General features: G+C 37.1%; 2 protein-coding genes across 10 annotated transcripts in view; both read right to left on the bottom strand.

Moving 5' to 3' along the window:
* The window catches only part of CRACD (capping protein inhibiting regulator of actin dynamics), a 255,700-nt gene extending 249,306 nt beyond the window's left edge, over window positions 1-6,394 (bottom strand). Inside the window, exon 1 of one of the 3 annotated variants that reach the window (XM_019740144.3) lies at window positions 6,054-6,394. The gene's annotated coding sequence lies outside the window, so the exon portion shown is untranslated. The remainder of the gene's footprint in view (window positions 1-6,053) is intronic. The other 2 variants (XM_019740149.3, XM_074324517.2) reach the window with 2 other exon arrangements.
* A 7,817-nt stretch (window positions 6,395-14,211) lies between these two features.
* CEP135 (centrosomal protein 135) overlaps window positions 14,212-21,639 on the bottom strand; it is a 77,457-nt gene continuing 70,029 nt past the window's right edge. For all 7 annotated transcript variants that reach the window (XM_088791035.1, XM_088791050.1, XM_088791039.1 and 4 more), the window contains one exon: window positions 14,212-16,786. The gene's annotated coding sequence lies outside the window, so the exon portion shown is untranslated. The remainder of the gene's footprint in view (window positions 16,787-21,639) is intronic.

Genomic DNA, 21,639 nt, shown 5'->3' with positions numbered 1-21,639 from the left:
GTGGGACGAGACCAGTGGAGCTCTGGGTGGGTTGTTCTTACTTTTCCTGGTAAAAAGCCCTACACCTTTTTAGCAAGTTTTCCTTCCTTTATCGTTACTGGGAATAATTCCTCTGAGCAGCTGCTATCTGCTCTTAAATTCTAATGACCTGTCTTTACTGAGCTGAGTACTTACTTCTGATCTAAATATTTCCCAAAGTGTTTCAGGGATGCAGTTTCTGTATCTTTTACTCAAATACTTAATATTTAAGTCCATAATGGTTTCAGAAGCAAGTTTATTGAAATTTCCACTTAAGCCTCAAAAAAATTATTTGAAACATTCTACAAACATATGGAAGAGCTAGTGAAGAATTTAAAATCTGAGTAACAATATTTCTGTTTTTCATTTCTGACATTTTAAATGGAATCACCTTTCCACATGCACACTTACTAGACTATAAAAGCTATTATATATGGTTGTGCTATTTGACTTCTTAAATATTTCTGGTAACATGTGACTGCAAGGCATTTGACATCTCCTCAACGTTTTTACTCAGTTTTATTTCATAAAGTTACTTAAAATGATATTTTAAAATTTATGGATTAAGAGTTTGTAATCTTGCACTTCTTATATATCTGTAGAAATCATACACATCTGTTAACCTGAAATATGCATATGTATCTGCCTCAAAACCACTAGTACAAGTAAATAGCTAAATTGATTTTGCTCTCCTATCTCTAAGAATTTTCACATCAAGAATAAAAGTAGTACAAAATGTAGTGGTAACTGAGTTTAGTATCTGCCTGAACATACAAATTACAGTGAACACTCAATGGCTGGAATTTTTTTTTTAATATATAATCAATTAACGGGGTGCTCGCTTCGGCAGCACATATACAATCCATTAAGGGTTAAGAGTTAGACAAAAGAAATAAATTACTAAAATAAGCATAAAACGTAAGTTCACCACATTTGTACACAATCTCATTAGGGACAAAACGATTTTTTGAGGGCTAACCTCAGCATGAAATCTGATATTCAACAATAAACGAAATAGTACATTCATTGTTATCTAATCTTAATAGAAAATGAGGACTGATGAAGAGAAATAAATGGATTTTCAAACCTCATTAATAAACCATGAAATGGCTGTTCTTTGTCATGAGCTACACGAACTGATTTCAAAAACTATCAGTTTGAAAAGACAAACCTTAATTCAATAAATAAACTGTTTAAACAAACTGTAAAGCTCCATGTACACAGAAGCTACGATGCAAAAGCAGGAGCATATTTATATATCTTTAAGCACCTGGTAATCGTCTTATTCATAAGATACACTCCTACATAACGACAGTAATATGCAAACCAGACACTACAAGTCAATCTACAAGACATAGTATGAAAAAAACAGTGAAATTTGCCTTTCATTGTCACTTAATCATGTATTTGTATTCTAAGTACTATTTATAAAATATATTTCTTTAACATTCTTTCTCAGTATTTTTAAAAGAGAAAAGTCCCAGAAATACCCACATTTTTAAATTAAAATACTGCTAAAAATTTAAGAAATACTTGCAAAAACTGAAATACAAAAAAATAAATTAATAGGACAGTTAGCGGTGGTTTCTTATAAGTATTTTACATAAATACTTTACTGCCTGGTGATTCTGAGACAAATCAATACACTGTAAAGTACTCTTTGCAGCTCTTAAGTCTTCATTTTGTGCCTAACAAAAGCTGACACTCATTCGTAATGAAGTATTTTTATAGTTACATAGTTTTCCTGTCTCTTCTGAAGATATATTACACCTGTGGGTGCTCAATAAAACTGACCAATTAATTGAATCTACCATAAAAACCTGAGAAGCTATTCTGAAATATTTACATTAAGGACCAGCAAAGTCAAAATAAATTACTAGTTTACCCAGTATGCCTTCTTACTTTACTAAGTTCAAAATTGTCTTCAAATGGGTTCTTTTAAAGGAAACTATAAAAGATGTACCACAACAGGTAAATTCTCAATATCGCCATTCAAATTTACCTAAAAGAAGAAATGATACTGTCGTGCAGGGAGGCCTGCGGGGTCTCTGCTCCCGCTCCCCATACAAGAACGCAGGATATGGTGAGGCCAAAAAGGAACACCCACGGAGCCATAGGTAGGGGAGTCATACCACTACGGTCTCACTGGAGGCTGGGTTCACTGGACGTGTGACCTGCTGTCCGTTTTGTCTGCAACCCACCGACGACTCTCTTTCACTCTCCTCCACTCTCCTCGGCTCTCCTTTGTAGCCACAGCAGTTATATTAGTGGCTAATGGCTCAATGGCTACAGCTGACGGCCAACCAGCCCCAGCTGATGGCCATCTACTACCCCAGCCAGCACCCCTCCACGTGAGGCCGAGAGCCTGTAAACTACTTTCTGGGGCTCTGCCCCCACAGATACATCCTCAGAAATCACGGTGAGAGAACATCAGAACAGAGTGTAGGGGAAAGCAGAGAGCTTTGGGGTCAAACAAAGCTCCATCTCTTTGAATTTTTGCTCCATCTCTTACTAACTTTATGATGTGGGGCAAGTAAATAAAACCTCTTTGAGTCTTAATTTCAATTAACAAATGGAAACACAAGGCCAAACTACAGGCTGTTGTGAGCACTAAATTAGATAACATATATAAATAGGCTGATTGGCACAGTACCTAGTCCATAATAAATACTCAATAAATGACTGTAATTACTAAGAAATGTTTAAAAACCTATATTCAGTGTAATTTAATATTCAAATTCCAACTGATATTGTAAATCATTAGAAGGAAAAATATAAAGATTCAATAACAGATTTTTTTTTAATGCACTTAACCTGATTATCCTTTACATTAGTGGTTTTCAAACTGCAGGTGCTGACCCACCCATTAATGGATGTGAAATCATTTAGTGGATCTCAACCAGCATTTCTAAATAGAATAAAAAATATAAGAACGCATTGTACATAGGAAGTCTAAGTATTGATTCATGAATTTTTTATAAAATTAAACACATTTTGTAATGTATCTGTAAACTGAATAACAACATAAAACACATCTCTTACTGTGCTAAAAAGTTTAAAAACCACTGCTTCACATTATAATAACAACAATTATTGACACTGAATGCTTAGTTTCTACTAGACATTGTGCTAGGCACATATGCTATTTCATCTTCCCCCAAATCCTGTAAGGTAGGTACTATAACTTTCTCAATTTTACTAATGAGGAAACTGAGACTTAGATTAAGTCACTGCCAAGGATGCAGAGCTGGTAACTGGTAAATCCAGGGTTCAAATTTAGTCACAGACTCCAGAACTTGCACATTTAACTACTTCATAAGTAGCAGGTTGTAAAATATAACTTTTCCTGATAGAAAAGTTATTCAAAATGTAGACTTTTTCATGAGGCCTACTTCCAGAGTGATTTTCTAGAGGTACAGCATATCTTGGAGAAGGCAGTGTGATTCAGAGGTGAAAGTACTAGGCATGAGATCCAGCTTTGGTCCCTGGCATGGCTGCTTCAGTGGCGAAGAGTTGGCAAGTCATTTAATCGCACTGTGTCTGGATTTCCTCACCTACAAAACGGGAATGATAATATCTGCCCTGCCTCCCCACAGGCCATTGTGAGGAAGTATATGTACATATAACAAGTGAAATGTTCCTTTGTGCTACTCAGTTATATGAGATGATCATTAATACCACCCAAGGGGCCCCATTCATTATAGAAACATACATCAAATAGCATCAAAAAAAGGAAGGTCACCAGGCTTTTATAAACTGTATGTGGAAACACTATGCACAGTTCTTGGCACATCGTAGGCTTTCAGTAAATGTTCATTAAACTAAAAGAAGTAAACCAACTTGATTTTTATCATGTTTTACCCATTTGTATTGTATTTTTCATTAATTCATCCTTTCTACAACAATTTAGCAAATATTTAGTATATACCAGATTAGAAATGTAGACTACAAAAAAAAAGACTAAGACCATCCCTTGCCCTGGAGAATTTCATATTAATTTGAATTAATTTTTCCAATATTGTGTAAGAGAAAATTGTAAAATACAGTCTCCTCATCTAGTAGTAGTAGTAGTAGTAGTAATAATAATAATAGTAATAATAATAATAATAATTTACCTTTATTATAGTGCTTTATAGTTTAGAAAGAACTACAGGCATGCCTCGGAGATATTGCAGGTTCCATTCTAGGCCACCGCAATAAAGTGAGTAGTGATCTTTTTGCAGGTAGAGGGCCTTGCTTTTAATTTGTTAAAAAAAAAAAAAAATGCAACACCTGTGAAGCGCAATAAAGCTGAGCTCAATAAAAGGAGGTATACCTGTGTGTGGTAGCTTTTGTTTCTCACACCAATTGCCTTAATACATTAAGTCTGTATTATTATCTTCCTGACTCCAAATTCAGTGCCAATTACTGCTAAGTCTTTAGAGTGAAAGTTTCTCCATGTTGGAGGTGACTGTAAAAATAAGGTTTTTAAAAAAACACATTTTAAATAATACTGAAAAGGTGTGATCTTGTAGCATGATTTTTTTCCTGTCACATTTCTGAGTTGAAGTAATCGATAATGTAATCATTATCGCCTATATAAATGCATTCTTCAAAATGTTTCTTTAAAAAACCTGCCTTTGATTTTTTTTCCATACAGGCAATTTTCTGTTGAATATTTTGAAGGAGGATTCAGTGTTCTCATAGAATACAGGGGGTAGTAGTAGTGAAAGTGTGCTCCTTTGTTGACTTTTAAAAATTACTCAAAATTGATTGTTTTCAGATTCCTGAGTCACATGCAATGCCAAATAATTGTTAGCCATTGTATACATAATTCAGCAGCTACTATAGGTGATTTTTACAGGGAAACGAAGATTTAATGACAACTTAATGAATTGAAAATTTGCTGCAGGATATTTACTAAGAATGTTTTACTAAAACTGCCTTATCCTTTGTATTCTAACCACTCCCTCTGCATCACCACGAGCCCCAACACACACACACACACACACACACACACACACACACACACACACCTACACCAGATCAGTTTCCAGATTATTATTCATAAAACCCTATTAAAATTTCACAACACATAGTCGTAGTTACTAGGTTTTGTCCCTCCTCCCAACACCCACGGAATCAACGTGTCTTTAAATATACATAGTCGCTTAAAATCCAGAATTCAGAAAATGATTCCGATGCGTCTATTCTGAGAACATTTAATATAAAATGTAAACGCCTGCCCTCCTGTTTACTGATAACCATGAATAAAAGCCATACCCCACCCACCGTATCCGTAGGATTAGGTGTAATCTCGCCACTACAGAGCTCTGCAAGAAAGGACGGTTATAGAACCAGGAAAACCATCGCCAGAAACCCTGGGAGAAGATAAGGAAAACACATTTTACACCATTGGAAGCGAGCAATCTCCCGGCTCCAGCCCTTGGTAAACAGGGAAAACCTTTGTCCTGCCTTAGCCATCACACCGGGGGCGCATCAGAATTGGGGCAACAAGAGTTGGTGTGAAATGGCTTGGCAGAGGTTAAACAAAGCAATGTAGCGCAGGCGGGGGTAGAGGGCTGCCCCTGGTCAGCGTCCGAGATCTCAGAGTCCAGAGATCCCAGTGTCCGAGATCCCAGACCCTGGTCAACGTCCGAGATCCCAGAGTCTCGCTCGCCTCCACGCCGCAGCCGGGACCCCAGCCGGGGACCCCGGGACAGCATGCCGCGGCGCGGGAAGGAGAGAAGGAATAAGAAGGTCCCACGCTCTCGGCAAGTTCCCGAGGACTCAGCATGTCCGCAGGTTCCCTCGAGTGGGATCCCAAGCGGCTCACACCGCGCGCGGGTTCCTCCGGGAGGGTCCGCGCCGCACACGCCGGGACACCGCCCCAAAGTCCACCGCCCGCCTCGCAGACCCCACGCTGCCATAGCAAGGGCAAGATCGGGGATCCCGGGGCGCCGGGGGGCCCGGCCCCGGGTTTCGTGAGTGGAGGGAAGAAGCCCGCCCGCTGCCCCCATTGTCTGGCTCCCGCCGCGGGCCGCCAGGGCGCTCACCTGAGGTCTCCGCCTGGCGCCGTGGCCGGCAGAGCAGCTGGCGGGTGATGGGTGGTCCTGCGCGGGCGGCAGACGCGGCTGCCCAGCCCGCCGCTGCCCAGCCCGCCGCTGCCCCGCAGCACCACAGCCTCCGCAGCAGCACCAGCAGCGCACCCGCCTCTCAGGCGGCCGCGGCCTCCATTGCTCTCCCCGCCGCCGCCGCCGCGCGGCACTGCGCGCCGGGCCCCGCGCGGCGTGGTCACATGCTCCGCCGGCGCCTCGGGCGCTCGGACCCGCGCCGCCGCCCCGCCCGGCTTCGCCCCTATTCGCGGGGCGCCGCTGCGGGGCACCCGACGCCCCAAGTTCCCTCTTGCGCCCTCCGGCAGTGGCGCGCGCGAGACTGCGCCCCTCCCAGGAGGTGCCCAGACACCGGGAGCCGCAGGGAAGGGCGTGGGGTTGATCACTGCCCTCCCCACCACTGTAAGGGGATGGCCTGAGGTGTGGCTGGGCGCGTGGGGTCTGAGGTTACTGCGATGGGTTCACAGGAGCCTCACATGAGGCAAGAACCCACGATCGCCAGTCACAACCCCACGCGATGCAAATCCGACCCTTGGTTACCTGGATGAGCCGGAGACTAACGGAAGCGACCCGGACTCAGATTGTTTCGTCCTGCAGAGCCCCGACAGTGAGAAATGGCACTGGGACTCCTGAGAGTCGAACAAGTTTAAAGATGCCACACAGAAATAGAGAAGTTTGGAATCGCTTTGCTGAGTCGCTGTACGTCACAACAGTGACATTGCCATTGGGCATCATTGATCCTAGCCATAATGAAATTAAATATTGACTTTGATGTTTTAAGGAAAATATTTGTCTTTTCCTTTTGTGGCCTAACTGGAAACACAGACTTTTCCTTCATACTTTTTGCTATGAATATTTCAATGAAACTCTTGTAAATCAATTTTTGGTGATCTTTTTCTTTGTTATTCATGCAAAGATGCTGAATTTAGTATTGTTACTAATCAGGAAATTTAAAACAAAGCAAAAAAAATCCTTAGTGACAAAAGATGCAAACAATGAAAGGTAACCCTAATAAGCTAGAAGTCTCAATGCAAAACACGGGACTAATAATTCAAATGCAGGTGCATGACTTAGAAGGAACAGCTTTGATACTGGGAGAATCTAGTGCATGTTACTTATCCAACTGGGTTTTCCCAGATAAACATTTTAATTCATACCAGGTTGTGTATTTTTGTAAATATAGATTTCATTCAGTTGTTCATTGCTTACATATCCTAAAGTATGCCTGCTTTATTCCAAATAAAGACTAGTGAAGAGTTTTATAAAGGGTTGAGGAAGTTCCTTTGGATTTACTACAGTAGCACTAGAAGTTCCCCAAAGTAAAAAATTAAATCTGTGTACAACATATACCTGAAGTCTTTTTGTTGATATATTATAGTTTTGCCAACTACATGAAAACATACTCTATAAAAAATTCAAGTTTACATAAATCAGGTATTGGTCTACTGCCTTTAAATTTTGCCAAGCAAGGTATATCCCAAATAACACACCCTTAAAATATTGAAAGAGTTCTAGAGAACTTATGCTTACATTAGAGCTCTCTAGCTGGACTTGGTGTCTTATGAGCCTCAGAAATCAGACCACACTTTAGACAGGTGCTGTTTTTCCCTCGCTTTTCAAACATAATGGTTCATGGTTTCTACATACATGGCTGTAACAACAGTGTGGCACCTCACACCAGCTATCAGTCCACTATTCCACTTTTGAAATAGCTAACTGCCTATCAGTCAAGACAGATTTTCAGAGAGCATAATACAATACAAAAGAAAGATGGAGAACACTAGGAGTTTTTAAAATATTTAACCATTTAACTGCTTATTGGGGTGACAGAAAGTATGTGAGGAAGAAATTATATAGTTAAACCACTAGTTCTCCATTGTGGGTAATTTTGTCCTCTAGAAGATGTTTGGCAGTGTCTGGAGACAGTTTTGGTTGTCACAACTAGTTGGCAAGTGCGACTACTGGCATCTAGTGGGTAAAGGCCAGAGATGCTGCTAAAAAGTCTACAATGCGCAGGACCGTCCCACAACCAAGAATTATCTAGCTCAAAATGTCAATAGTGCCAAGGTTGCGAACCCCTGAGTTAGACCACAGATTTCCAAAGCTTCTTGATTCTGTACTCCCCCATGTCTGCTTAATCATTCCTGTGTACACATTGCATTTTCTTAGAGCTCAGGAAAGGGGTACATTAGAGCTCTCTAGCTGGACTTGGTGTCTTATGAGCCTCAGAAATCAGACCACACTTTAGACAGGTGCTGTTTTTCCCTCGCTTTTCAAACATAATGGTTCATGGTTTCTACATACATGGCTGTAACAACAGTGTGGCACCTCACACCAGCTATCAGTCCACTATTCCACTTTTGAAATAGCTAACTGCCTATCAGTCAAGACAGATTTTCAGAGAGCATAATACAATACAAAAGAAAGATGGAGAACACTAGGAGTTTTTAAAATATTTAACCATTTAACTGCTTATTGGGGTGACAGAAAGTATGTGAGGAAGAAATTATATAGTTAAACCACTAGTTCTCCATTGTGGGTAATTTTGTCCTCTAGAAGATGTTTGGCAGTGTCTGGAGACAGTTTTGGTTGTCACAACTAGTTGGCAAGTGCGACTACTGGCATCTAGTGGGTAAAGGCCAGAGATGCTGCTAAAAAGTCTACAATGCGCAGGACCGTCCCACAACCAAGAATTATCTAGCTCAAAATGTCAATAGTGCCAAGGTTGCGAACCCCTGAGTTAGACCACAGATTTCCAAAGCTTCTTGATTCTGTACTCCCCCATGTCTGCTTAATCATTCCTGTGTACACATTGCATTTTCTTAGAGCTCAGGAAAGGGGTACAATAGTAAGATCTTTCACTGGGAGAAGAGACTAAGGAACTGAGTGGGACAAAAAGTAATTGTGCAGATAAAAGTCATACATAATAATAAAGAGAAAAAAGCAAAAGCTAAAGTAATAGAAATATTGTAGTATAGGAAGTATCTTCGTTGTCCCTTGCAGCTTCCTCAGAACTCTGTTGTGTCTTCCCAGCAGCCTTGACCTCCAAAGTGAGAAAACTGAAGTATACCATCATTTTGAAAGTTTCCATTAGACATAAGGTTAGTAAATCCCTCCTGGCCATTTCAGGGGATGGACTGTTGTGAATATTCTGAGTTCAAGGTGAGTGAGGTGGGCTTTTTAAGTGGCTCAGAGGACAGGCAGCAGCTCCTGGGATGGAGTGAGAATCAGAACATCTATCCATAGTATTGACTTTCTGTCCTTAGGCATGGGTCCATGGATAATTCACTTAACTTCAGATATTTCCTCAAACCTGTAGAATGAGAATAACTGTTTTATCTCGCATATCTTACATCTAGATTACAAAGTTATGATGGTGTCTAAAAATAAAGTAGTGGAAGAGTATACTAGGCACATATGAAAAGAATGCATATAGGGACAGCTGGATATCAAAATATGCAAAAGAATGCAGCTGGGAAAAAAAAGAATGAAGCTGGACTGCTATCTTACACCATATACAAAAATAATTCAAAATGGATATAGTCCTAAAAGTAAGAGCTAAAACTATAAAACTCTTAGAAGAAAACATAGGAGTAAATCTTCACATCCTTCAGGGTTACACAAAGCTTTCTTAGATATGATCCCAAAAGCACAAGCAACAAAAAATAAATAAAATTTTAAAACTTTTGTTCTACAAATGCTATCATCAAGAGAGTGAAAATATGACCCACAGAATGGGAAAATATATTTGCAGATTATATTTCTGATAAGGGACAGAATATATAAAATATATAGAATATATAAAAACTTGTACAACTCTACAGCTCAATAGTATCCCAATTTTAAAATGGGTAAAGACTCTCAATAGACATTTCTCCAATGAAGATATACAGATGGCCAATACGCAAATGCAAAGATGTTCAACACCATTAACCATCAGGGAACTGCAAATCAAAACCACAATGAAATACCACTTTATACCCACTACGATAGCTACACTGAAAAAGATAATAAGTGTTGGTGAGGATGTAGAAAAATTGGAATCCTCATACATTGCTAGTGGTAATGTAAAATGGTGCATCCACTTTGGGAAACAGCGCTTCCTAAAAAGGTTAACGATGACTCAGAAATTCCATTCTTAGGTATACACTCAAGAGAAATAAAAATGTATGTCCACACAAAACATGTACCTGAATGCTTATAGTAGCATTATTTATCATGGCCCAAAGTGGAAACAATCCAAATGTCCATCAACTGTCGAATGGATTAAACAAAATAAGGCATTATCCATACAATGGACTATTATTTGGCAATAAAAAGGAATGAAGTACTGACACATGTTAGCACATGGATAAACCTTGAAAATGTTATGCTCAGTGAAAGAAGCCAGGCACTAAAGACCATATACTGTATAATTCCATTTATATCAAATGTCCAGACAGGCAAATCTGTAGACACAGTAGTATATTTATGGTTGGGGGAGGAGAATTGGGGGAAATGGAGAGCAATTCTTAATGGATATGGGATTTGTTTTGGGGATGATGAAAATGTTCTAAAATTGATTATGGTAATGGTTGCACAACTCTGTGAATGTACTAAAAATCATTGACTCATACAATTTAAATGGGTGAGTTGTATGGAGATACATAAATTATATCTCAATAAACCTATTTTTAAAAAGTGAAGAAAGCATAAGTAGCAATATTAATATCTGGTGAAAGTGGTTTCAAGGTAAAAAGTATCAAATGTTAAAAGGTGTAAGACAACAAAAAAAATTACAGTCCTGAAACTTTACGCATCTAACAATAAGAGCTTTTAAATTAAGCCAAAAAGTGAAATAAAAGGAAAAGTTAAAAATCTGCTTTCGTAAGTGGGAGAGTTTTCAACTTTCCTTAGAAATTGATATGTCACATAGACAAAGATAACTAAATAGAGAATTAACAAGCTTGATCTAAAAGATGTCAAGGGGCAGCTGGATGGCTCAGTTAGTTGGAGCGTAGGCTCTGAACAACAGGGTTGCCAGGTCCATTGCCAGGTAGGCCGGTGAGCTGCGCCCTCCACAGCTAGATTGAAGGACAACGACTTGGAGCTGATGGGCCCTGGAGAAATACACTGCTCCGCAATAAAAAAATTAAAAAAATAAAAGATATCAAGAAATATGTGCCCAACAAACAGAAAGCATTCAAAAAGCAAAACTCATGCAGACCATATTCTTTGATAAAAATACAATAAATTAGAAACTTGCACAAAATCTTGCTTCAAATAAAGTTTATTATTCAGTCCTTTTATAGATTGAACTCTTGTTTCTGTCAACATTTTTGTGGTTGGTGTTTTCAAACTTACTGTTTGTCCTTTATTATTTTGGTAATTATGCAGGGGATGGGGGTTGTGGAGCGGGAGTTGCTGTTACTTTTTTCTAATCTCGAGTTAAATGCTTGCTCATTTGTTAAGTTTTTATTTCCTAATTAACATGTTTAATGTTATAGGTGTTCCTCTCATTACTCAGACTTTAGGTGTGTCCCACAATTTTGATTCTAGTGATTTAATTACCACTTAATTATCAGTCTAAATTATTTCATCCTTTATGATTTTCATCTTCACCAAAGGGTAATTTAGAAAAATCTTTTAGTTTCCAAACACATTGAAGTTTTTTCCATCCTTTTATTATTATAGTCTAATTTATGGCTTAGAGTCAGATAAATGATTTATATGATTTAAACCTTTTGAATTTGAGGCTTCCTTTAAGGGCTATTATGTGGTCTATTTTTCAAATGTAAGAGATGTGCTTGAAAAAAATTCTGTTAGTTGGGTGTGAAGTTTTATAGGTATATACCTATATAGGTGTGTTTATGATGACTATATCTTCTTGTTCTATTGTTCTTGTTGTTCACTAGTATATATGTATTGGTTCCTTTCCCCTAAAATATTATCTCATCAGATAACAAGACTGGTACTCCAGCTTTTTGGTTCCCATTTGCCTAGTGAATCTTTTCCATGCTTTTATTTCCATTCTATGCTTTTTTTTTATTTTAAGTACTCTTCTCTTGTAGTTGACATATTTTTTAAAAATCTAATCCGATTCTGTCTTTTAATTGATGAGTTATATTCATTTATGTTTACTGTGGTTACCTTTACATAAGGATTTATTTCTGCCATCGTTTTATATTTTCCACCTACTGTATTTTTCTTTTTTTCCACTTTCCCTTAGATCAAGTATTTTTCTGCTGGTTTAAACATTAAATCAGCTTTAAAATTGTTGAACGGTAACTTCGCCATTACTATGTGTCCACAGGCAAATCTTACCTGTGCTCTCATCTGTAAAATGAGAATAAAGGAGAAAATGGTTGTTGTGGGAATTAAATGAGTTAATATACATAAAATTCTTAGAATAATGCCTGATAAGAATAAAGTTCTATGTAAGTGTTTACTGTGACATCATTATGATAGTTGCTCGTAAGACTCATATTCTTCCTCCTTGTTGATTTCTGAAACATCAATATTTCCATCCTTTCCCAAGAAGAAAAGTATTTTACCTCTTCTCATGTTCCTTTGTTCTTTTTCTCCTCTTCCCCACCATCCAGCATGTTGGTATTATTCCGAATCTAATTTTTGGTTTGAATTATTACAAATACTCATATACTTTTTTTTTTTTGTCCCTCCACCATCTCCTATACTGCTCTAATTGATTACTTCCTCCCAGTGTTTTCAATATGGATTTTCACTTGACAAATCTTCTGAGACTTTGTATGCCTTAGATTTTTCTTACACCTTTAGATATGACAGCATAACTAGCTAAATAGGTTCAAAATTCTTTTCTTTCAATATTCTAAAAATACTACGTTGCTCTCATTTCCAAGTGTAGCTATTGAGAAGTTTAATGTCTTAGTCCGTTTGGACTGCTATAACAATTTACCATAGATTGGGCAGTTTATAAACAATACAGATTTATTTCTCACAGTTCTGGAGTTCTGGAGTCTGGAAGTCTAAGATGAATGTGCCAGCATGGTAGGGTTCTGGTGAGAGCACTCTACTGTTTTGCAGACTGTTGATTTCTCGTATCCCCACATGACAGTGACAGAGCTTTCCGCGGTGCCTTTACAAGGGCACTAATCCCATTCATGAGGGTTCCATCCTCATGACCTAATTACCTCCCAAAGGCCCCACTTCCTAATACAATCACCCTGGAAAGTAGGGTTTCCACAAAGAAATTGGGTGGCGGGGGGACACACTCAATCCACAACAGAGGTTAAATGTGAATTGACTAGGAAAATGTATAAGGACTATCACACTGCTGTGGGCCCTTGATTTTCAGGGCCATACATTTCAAGTGAAAACTCAACATGGTTGTTTTCTTTGCCATCCTTTTCATCCAGCTGCTTAGGTACAGATAGAGTTATTGATGTAGTTGGACATGAATAAGATTTGGGTTTAAGTTCAAGGGGGACAAGAGGGAGAAGAGAATTTAGGGCATATGCAAGAAAAGTGGTATCTATGCTGGATAAAGAGCAAAGGGAGAGTGATGGACTTATAGACCAGGGCTAGGTGATGGAATCAAGTGGAGATTCTGGCAAAGAATTATTGGGATAGGCATAATAAACAGTGACCTAGAAAGTGGGGTGAGTAGGATACTAGAAGTTGAGACAGTGGAGGTAATGAGATCTATAGCAGTTTTCAACTGTAAATTGAATCCCACTATTGAGTCATAAAATTAATTTGGTTGGTCAGTTTCTCAGATTAGGAATTTAAATCCTGGCTGCACATTAGAATCATCTAAAGAACCTTAAGGAAAAAAAAAAGCCCACACCTCTTCCACAGTCTGATTTCTTTGGACTGGTATAGATTTTAGAAATCAGTTTTTCTTAAAAGGTAACTAATATACAGGACCACTCAATGACCACTGTTCCAAGAAGATACTGACATAAAAAGACTGATGATAGAAATATGGTAAAAAGACAGTAAACCAGGTACTAAAATTTTCTATGAATTGGGGGGAGGGGTGTGAGAACAGCTGTGTGATAAGTTGTAATAAGGTGAGGTAGCAGCTGGCATAATCAATGGTAATTAATGTCTCAATAAAGAGCATTTGCAAAAGAGAAAAATGTACACACACACAAGCCTGTTTATTTTGTAGATGGATTTCTAACTGAAACTGTGACTTCATTTTTTATATTCAGAACTAATTGGAAATTAATAAAAGAAAGTCAGTTTAAAAAAGTGTCTGGTGGGGCCGGCCTGGTGGCTCAGGTGGTTGGAGCTCCATGCTCCTAACTTTCGATTCCCACATGGGCCAGTGGGCTCTCAACCACAAGGTTGCTGGTTCAACTCCTCGAGTCCCACAAGGGACCGTGGGCAGGGCCCCCTGCAACTAAGATTGAACACAGCACCTTGAGCTGAGCTGCCTCCCGGATGGCTCAGTTTGTTGGGGCGTATCCTCTCAACCACAGGTTGCCAGTTCGATTCCTCGAGTCCCGCAAGGGATGGTGGGCAGCAACCCCTGCAAGTAGATTGCACACAGCACCTTGAGCTGAGCTGCCGTTGAGCTCCCGGATGGCTCAATTGGTTGGTTCGCTTCCTCTCAACCACAAGGTTGCCGGTTCGACTCCCGCAAGGGATGGTGGGCTGTGCCCCCTACAACTAGCAACAGCAACTGGACCTGGAGCTGAGCTCCGCCCTCCACAACTAAGACTAAAAGGACAACTTGAAGCTGAACAGCACCCTCCACAACTAAGACTTGAAAGGACAACAACTTGACTTGGAAAAAAGTCCTGGAAATACACACTGTTCCCCAATAAAGTCCTGTTCCCTTTAAAAAAAAAAGTATCTGGAACCTAATTTCAGAGATTTCCCTATCTCACCACGATAAAGTATGATTTGACTAAACTGTACTTAATTTTAGAAGAATATTGCTAAGATTATTTTAAAAAATACTATTTGTAAGAAAGAAAGTAAATTGACTGGAATGTTTATTGGAAAATCTATGTAAATCTCCATAATTTAAAATTATTTAAAACAAATTAAAAACATCAATAAAAGCTTAGAACATTCAGTATTTTAAGATAAAATGAATTTTTAAAAATTATAGTATCATGGTTATAAAAATAACAATTATGGAAAAGTATATATTTTTTAATCATAGAAAACATTAAAAATAAAATATCTAACAAAATATATCCTGCTGTTGCTTTAGGGGAAGAGGTGGGAACAAAAACTTTTTATTTACACACATTTATTAAAAGATCTTCCACATGACATTGCAAATAGTCCCATTTCTCTTGTATTTTGCTATAATAGATGAATTCACACAAGGGAGATGGAATACCTAAAATACAAAAATGGTGGTAAAGTAAGCCACATCACACCCAAATACACTGAATTATTGCAAAGGGCATAACCTGAACATATAAGGCATACTAGTTTTAGAAAAAGAGCACTGCACACCCGCAGGTACATACAGACGCACACATACAAACTCCACTTTATTAAACCACAAGAGGAAACAAAATGTATCGTAAATAACTGGCCTTCCATTTTCCTGTTAGTTTTTAAGTTCTCCTTTTTCAATCATAATGAAATCTATTAAGAACAGGATTTTCTTCAAATGTGTATGGTTCAAACACGATTAGTTTTTGTATCTGATATTCTATTTTGTACTACTGTTTTTAAATTAATATATGTATATGTCTAAATTCTTTAAAATTACAACTTTGAAAATTAATTGTAAAATCTGTTTTCTACTTTATATGCCATAGTTCAGTGTTTACATACCATTCTGGAAGACTGATAAATTAGAAGGTTTAGAAACAAAAATCTGATATTATTGAATGCATATTGGAATTTTAAAAAAATGTTTTCACTATATCTCATATACTTTTATACTCTGAAATTTTATATTGAGGAATTTTATTTACTGAAAAAAATGTCCCAAATTTCTGTCTATTGTTTTACAAAATTCTGAATACAGCTTTCAGTTTGATTTTGATAAATTTGTATTATGCGCTCATGTGAAAGCCAAAATAATGTTGTATATAATATAAAATATAAATGAATTTTTCCCATCACAGTTCTTCTAGTTGGCAATAACAAATTATGTATGGTAATCATTATTTTATCAGGATCTCTGCTACTGTAAGAATAAACCTAAATATATTCCCATCAATGATAGACAACAAATTGGTAAGTAATTAATTTTACACTTAGAAGAAAAAGTTAAGCATGACAGCAGAGCATCAAAGTTGATAACCCTTTGTGACTGTGTTAAAGATATAGGTTATAAGCACAGGCATGAAAACTAAAAACACTTTAAAAGCAGGTACTGTAAGAATATTTACATACATACATCATGGCTCATTAAGAAAAAGATTATTAAAGCATAATATGAATAATACATTATATTAATTCACAGCATAAACAGTTTGAGAAATTTAAGTCAAAAATAATAAAAATACAGCTATAACATCAGTTAGCACTATTAATACATACTTTGTTCTGTCATATGTATGAAAATATACACATAGATAGAGCTCTTTTAAACCAATTTTTTTACATAAATATTCACTGATTTAAATAAAAGTTGACAGAGGTAGAATTTGTGTCAATGTTCATGATTTTCAGGAACAGTACTTCAAATATATGTCCTTTAAAAAATCCATATAGCCAACTCATTGAAAGTCATCATTCTGAAAAAGAGGGGAGGGGAAAAGTAGGTTAAGAGAAAACTGATAAACAAAAGTATTCAGTACATTCACAAAACATTGAAATTCAGTAATGTTTTAATTGGAATTATAGTCTCATAAAACCTTTGCCTACAATCAAGTTATATTTAATAGTAAGTGCTGTTTTATACTTCAAAAAGGTATTCCTCCCTCAAACTACCAAAGTACCTCAAAGTACATGAGGATTAAAAGACACATAGTGAAGAGATTGGAATAACAGCATGTTGAGAAAAATCACTCAAAAGGGATAATCTGATACCTTGGTTTATTAAAATTATACACAAGTACCAGAAATTATGTTGTTTGAGTCTTAAAATAGCATGCTATGGACAGTCAAATATTTTTCCAAATATTTTCACCTTATGCGCTATTTAATCATCCTCCCAATGAAAACCACACTCATTAAAATACGAAAAATCCCACAATGGAAATATTAAGAGTAATTTTTCTATACCTGTAGAGACATACTTAAGAATAATCAGGTATGTTGTCCAATACTGATGTAAAACATTATTTATAAAAGCTATATGTCCCATAAGAGAATGATTAACTAAATCACAGAATATCCATGTAATAAACCATTAGGTCACTATTATAAAATGGCATTTTTTGAAAATGTTTTTAATATATGAATAAATGAACACAAAAATATTAAGGGGGAAAACCCACAAAGAATAAAACAAAACAAAAAACAGGATAAAAACTATTCTGAGTGTGATCTCTATTAGAATTATGTATATCTAGGCATGGGTGTGTATGTTTATTACAAATTAAATACGAGAATGGAGTATACAAAAATGCTAATTGTTATTTTCTCTTGGTTGTAGCATTAAAAGTGATTTTGATTTGTACATCCATGTTCATAGCAGCGTTTTCATAATAGCAACCCAAGTGTCCATCAATGGATGAATGGATAAACAAAATGTGGTATATACATATAATGGAATGTTAGCCTCAAAATGGAAGGAAATTCTGACACATGCTCTAACATGGATGAACTCTAAAAACATTATGCTAAGTTAAATAAGCCAGTCACAAAAGGACAAATGTTGTATGATTCCATTTATATGAGGAACCTAGAGCAGTCAAATTCACAGAAACAGAAATTGTAATGGTGGTTGCCAGGGGTAGAATAGCGAGTTAGTTTTAACGGGTATAGAGTTTCAGCAGGAAAAGATAAAAAAGTTCTGAAGATGGATGGTGGAAATCATTTGTGCAGAACAATGTGAATGTGCTAACTGCCAGAAAAATGTACACTTAAAAATGGTTAAATGATGACTTTAGTATCATGTATATTTTACCACAGAAAATGTAAAAAAATCTGATTTTGAGTTCCTTCTTTATACTTTTGTATTTTATGTTTTTTTAGTGAGCCTATGTTAGATACAATAATCAAAAGAGTAAAAAACAAAATTGGATTATATATTTTAACTATTAGAAAGACACTGTAAATATGACTTGATATCAATATTTCATAGTCATTTCTGAGTACTTATGGGGAAATCCCTCAAAATTAGTTTTGATGACAATATTTAGAAAATATGAATGGAAATGGGTTACCAATTAATAACATCATTAGGATACACTGGGAATTTGCTAATGGTTGTAGAAGTTTCTAATCCACATCTACTATGATGGCTATAATTTAAAAAATGGAAAATAACAAGTGTTGACAACGATTTGGAAAATCGGAACCCTTACATTGCTGGTGGAAATATAAAATGGTACAGCTATGTGGAAAAAGTTTGGCTGGTACTCAAGAAGATAAACATAGAATTACCCCCAAGAAGTTAAACATAGAATTACCAAATGACCCAGCAACTCTACGCTTAGATACTCCCACAAAATTTGAAAACAGGGACTAAAACAGATACTTACACACAAGTGTTCATAGCAGCATTATTCACAATGGCTAAGAGGTGAAAACAACCCAGATGTCCATCAACTGATGAATGGATAAACAAAATGTAGTATAAACACACAAGGGAATACTGTCCGGGCATAAAAAAGAATGAAGTTCTGATACACTGCTACGACACAGATGAACCTTGAAAGTATTATCTGAAGTGAAATAAGCCAGACTCAAAAGGACAAATACTGTATGACTTCACTTACATGAAAACCTAAACAGGCAAATTCATAGAGACAGAAAAGTAGATTAGAGGTTACCAGGGGCTAAGGAAGTAAGCTCAGTGGACTGGAGAGTTACCATTTAATGGCTACAGGGTTTCTGTTTGGGGTGATGAAAAAGTTTTGGAAATAGTGGTAATGTTTGCACAAGACTGAAAATTTAATGCCCCTGAGGTGTACACTTAAAAATAGTTAAGATAGCCAAGCCTGTGTTACATATATTTTATCACAATTAAAAAATGTTTTCTAATTCATCATAGCTTTAGAGATTGATGGAATCCACTATGTTCTGTATCAGTGGTGTTTAAAGTATAGTCTAGGGATCCCTGGGTGTCTCCATGGGGGGGTGTCTTCAGGGGGTGTCTAAGGTCAAGCCGCTTTTCAAAAATGAGGGACTTATGTGCTTTTTCACTCTTACTATCTCACAGGTGCACTGCTGAATTTCCCAGAGGCTACATGATGTGAAAGGCCAGGTTGTAAATATTTTACATTTGTGGGCCACAGGGTCTCTGTCACAACTACTTAATTCTGCCTCCATATAAAAGCAGTCTCTCACCATGTACCAAAATTAACTCAAAATGGATCAAAGACCTAAACATAAGACCTGAAACAATAAACTGCATAGAAGAAAACATAGGTGCCGTGTTTCTCCACAAATAAGATCGGGTCTTACACCATATTTTCCCCAAAATAAGACTGGGTCTTATATTAATTTTTGCTCCAAAAGATGCATTAGGTCATATTTTCAGGGGATGTCTTATTTTTTCATGTACAACAATCTACATTTATTTAAACACAATCATGTCATCTTCTTCGGGAAGGAACATCGCTATAACATACTAAATGCGTCCATCTGGCTATCTTAACTGGGGCTTATTTTCGGGGTAGGTCTTATTTTCGGGGAAACACGGTACTAAACTTATGGACCTTGGATTCAAAGAGCATTTTATGAATTTGACTCCAAAGAAAAGGGAAGTAAAAGCTAAAATAAATGAATGGGACTATATCAAACTAAAAAGCTTCTGCACAGCAAAAGAAACCACTGACAAAATAAAGAGGCAACCAACTGAATGGGAGAAGATTTTTGCAAACAAGCCTCCAATAAATATATAAGGAACTCATACAACTCAACAACAAAAAACAAACAATCCAATTTAAAAATGGGCAGAGGACTTGAATAGACATTTCTCCAAAGAGGACATACAAATGGCCAATAGACATATGAAAAAATGCTCAACATCACTAAACATCAGAGAAATGCAAATAAAAACCACAATGAAATATCATCTCACACCAGTTAGAATGGCTATCATCAACAAGACAAATAGTAACAAGTGTTGGATAGGCTGTGGAGAAAAAGGAACCCTCATACACTGTTGGTGGGAATGCAGATTGGTGCAGCCGCTATGGAAGGCAGTATGGACGTTCCTCAAAAAATTAAGAATAGAATTACCGTATGACCCAGCAATCCCTCTCCTGGGTATCTACCCAAAAAATCTGAAAACAGTTATCCATCAAGACATATGTGTTTCAATGTTCATTGCGGCTTTAGTTATGGTGGCCAAGACATGGAAACAACCAAAGTGTTTCGATAGATGAATGGATAAAGAAGTTGTGGCATATATACACAATGGAATACTATTCTGCCATAAGAAACAATGAAATAGTACCATTTGCGACAACATGGATGGATCTTGAGATTATAATGCTAAGTGAAATAAGTCAGACAGAGAAAGTCGAGAACCGTATGATTTCACTGATATATAAAACTGAAAACAACAAAAGAACAAGACAAACAAATGAAGAAACAAAAACTCATAGACACACAATAGTTTACTAGAGGGTAAGGGGGGAAAAAGGGTGGTAGATGAGGGTAAATGGGGTCAAATATATGGTGATGGAAGGAGAACTGACCCTGGGTGATGAACACACAATGTGATGTATAGATGATGTATTACAGAATTGTACACCTGAAACCTATGTAACTTTATTAACCATTTCACCCCAAGAAACATTAAAAAAAAAGAAGAAGAAAGGAAGAACAATCTCACAGACTATGTACACAAATGGGTGTGACTATGCTCTACTAAAGTTTAATTTACAAAACTAGGCTGTGCGGTGGACTTGGCCCACAGACCCTAGTTTGCCAACCCCGATCTAAAATGCAGCTGTGAATCGAGCATGAGAAATGTTTTATGTCACAACAGTTATAAGGCTTCTTAATGAGAAAATGAACCTCCATCTAATCACATTCAAATTAATGCAGCAGTTAGAAGTTGTGAGAACAGTGATTGCAGCCCGCACTGAGAAGTGGTCCTCTAAGTAAAAGAGGAAAATAAATATTTTACACAAACAAACAAACAAACACAAAAACAAAAGCACAGCAATTAGGAATCATGTGAAAAAACCTAGGCCTTTCAAACACCAATAAACCCTGCGGGCATAAGTATGCTAAAGCATAGCACATAACTGCTGTCCATAATGAGGATTTTGAGTCATCAAGGAAATGCTTAATTATCTACTATGTACATCTATTAAAAGAGGCAAAAAACACATAATTTTTAAAAGAAGTGACTATTATTTCTGTCAGTGAGCCTGTATTTTACAGTCACTTACCTTTCAAACCCTGGGTCTGACAAGCTTCTTTTCCACTCATTCCCTTCTGCAGTGAATCAACAAATCCTTTG

This window comes from Rhinolophus sinicus, chromosome 1 (genome assembly GCF_057876585.1).
Source record: "Rhinolophus sinicus isolate RSI-liver-muscle chromosome 1, RSI-T2T, whole genome shotgun sequence".
Lineage (NCBI taxonomy): Eukaryota > Metazoa > Chordata > Mammalia > Chiroptera > Rhinolophidae > Rhinolophus > Rhinolophus sinicus.
The sequence above is the reverse complement of the archived record's forward strand: the minus strand, read 5'-3'. Positions and strand labels throughout refer to the sequence as shown.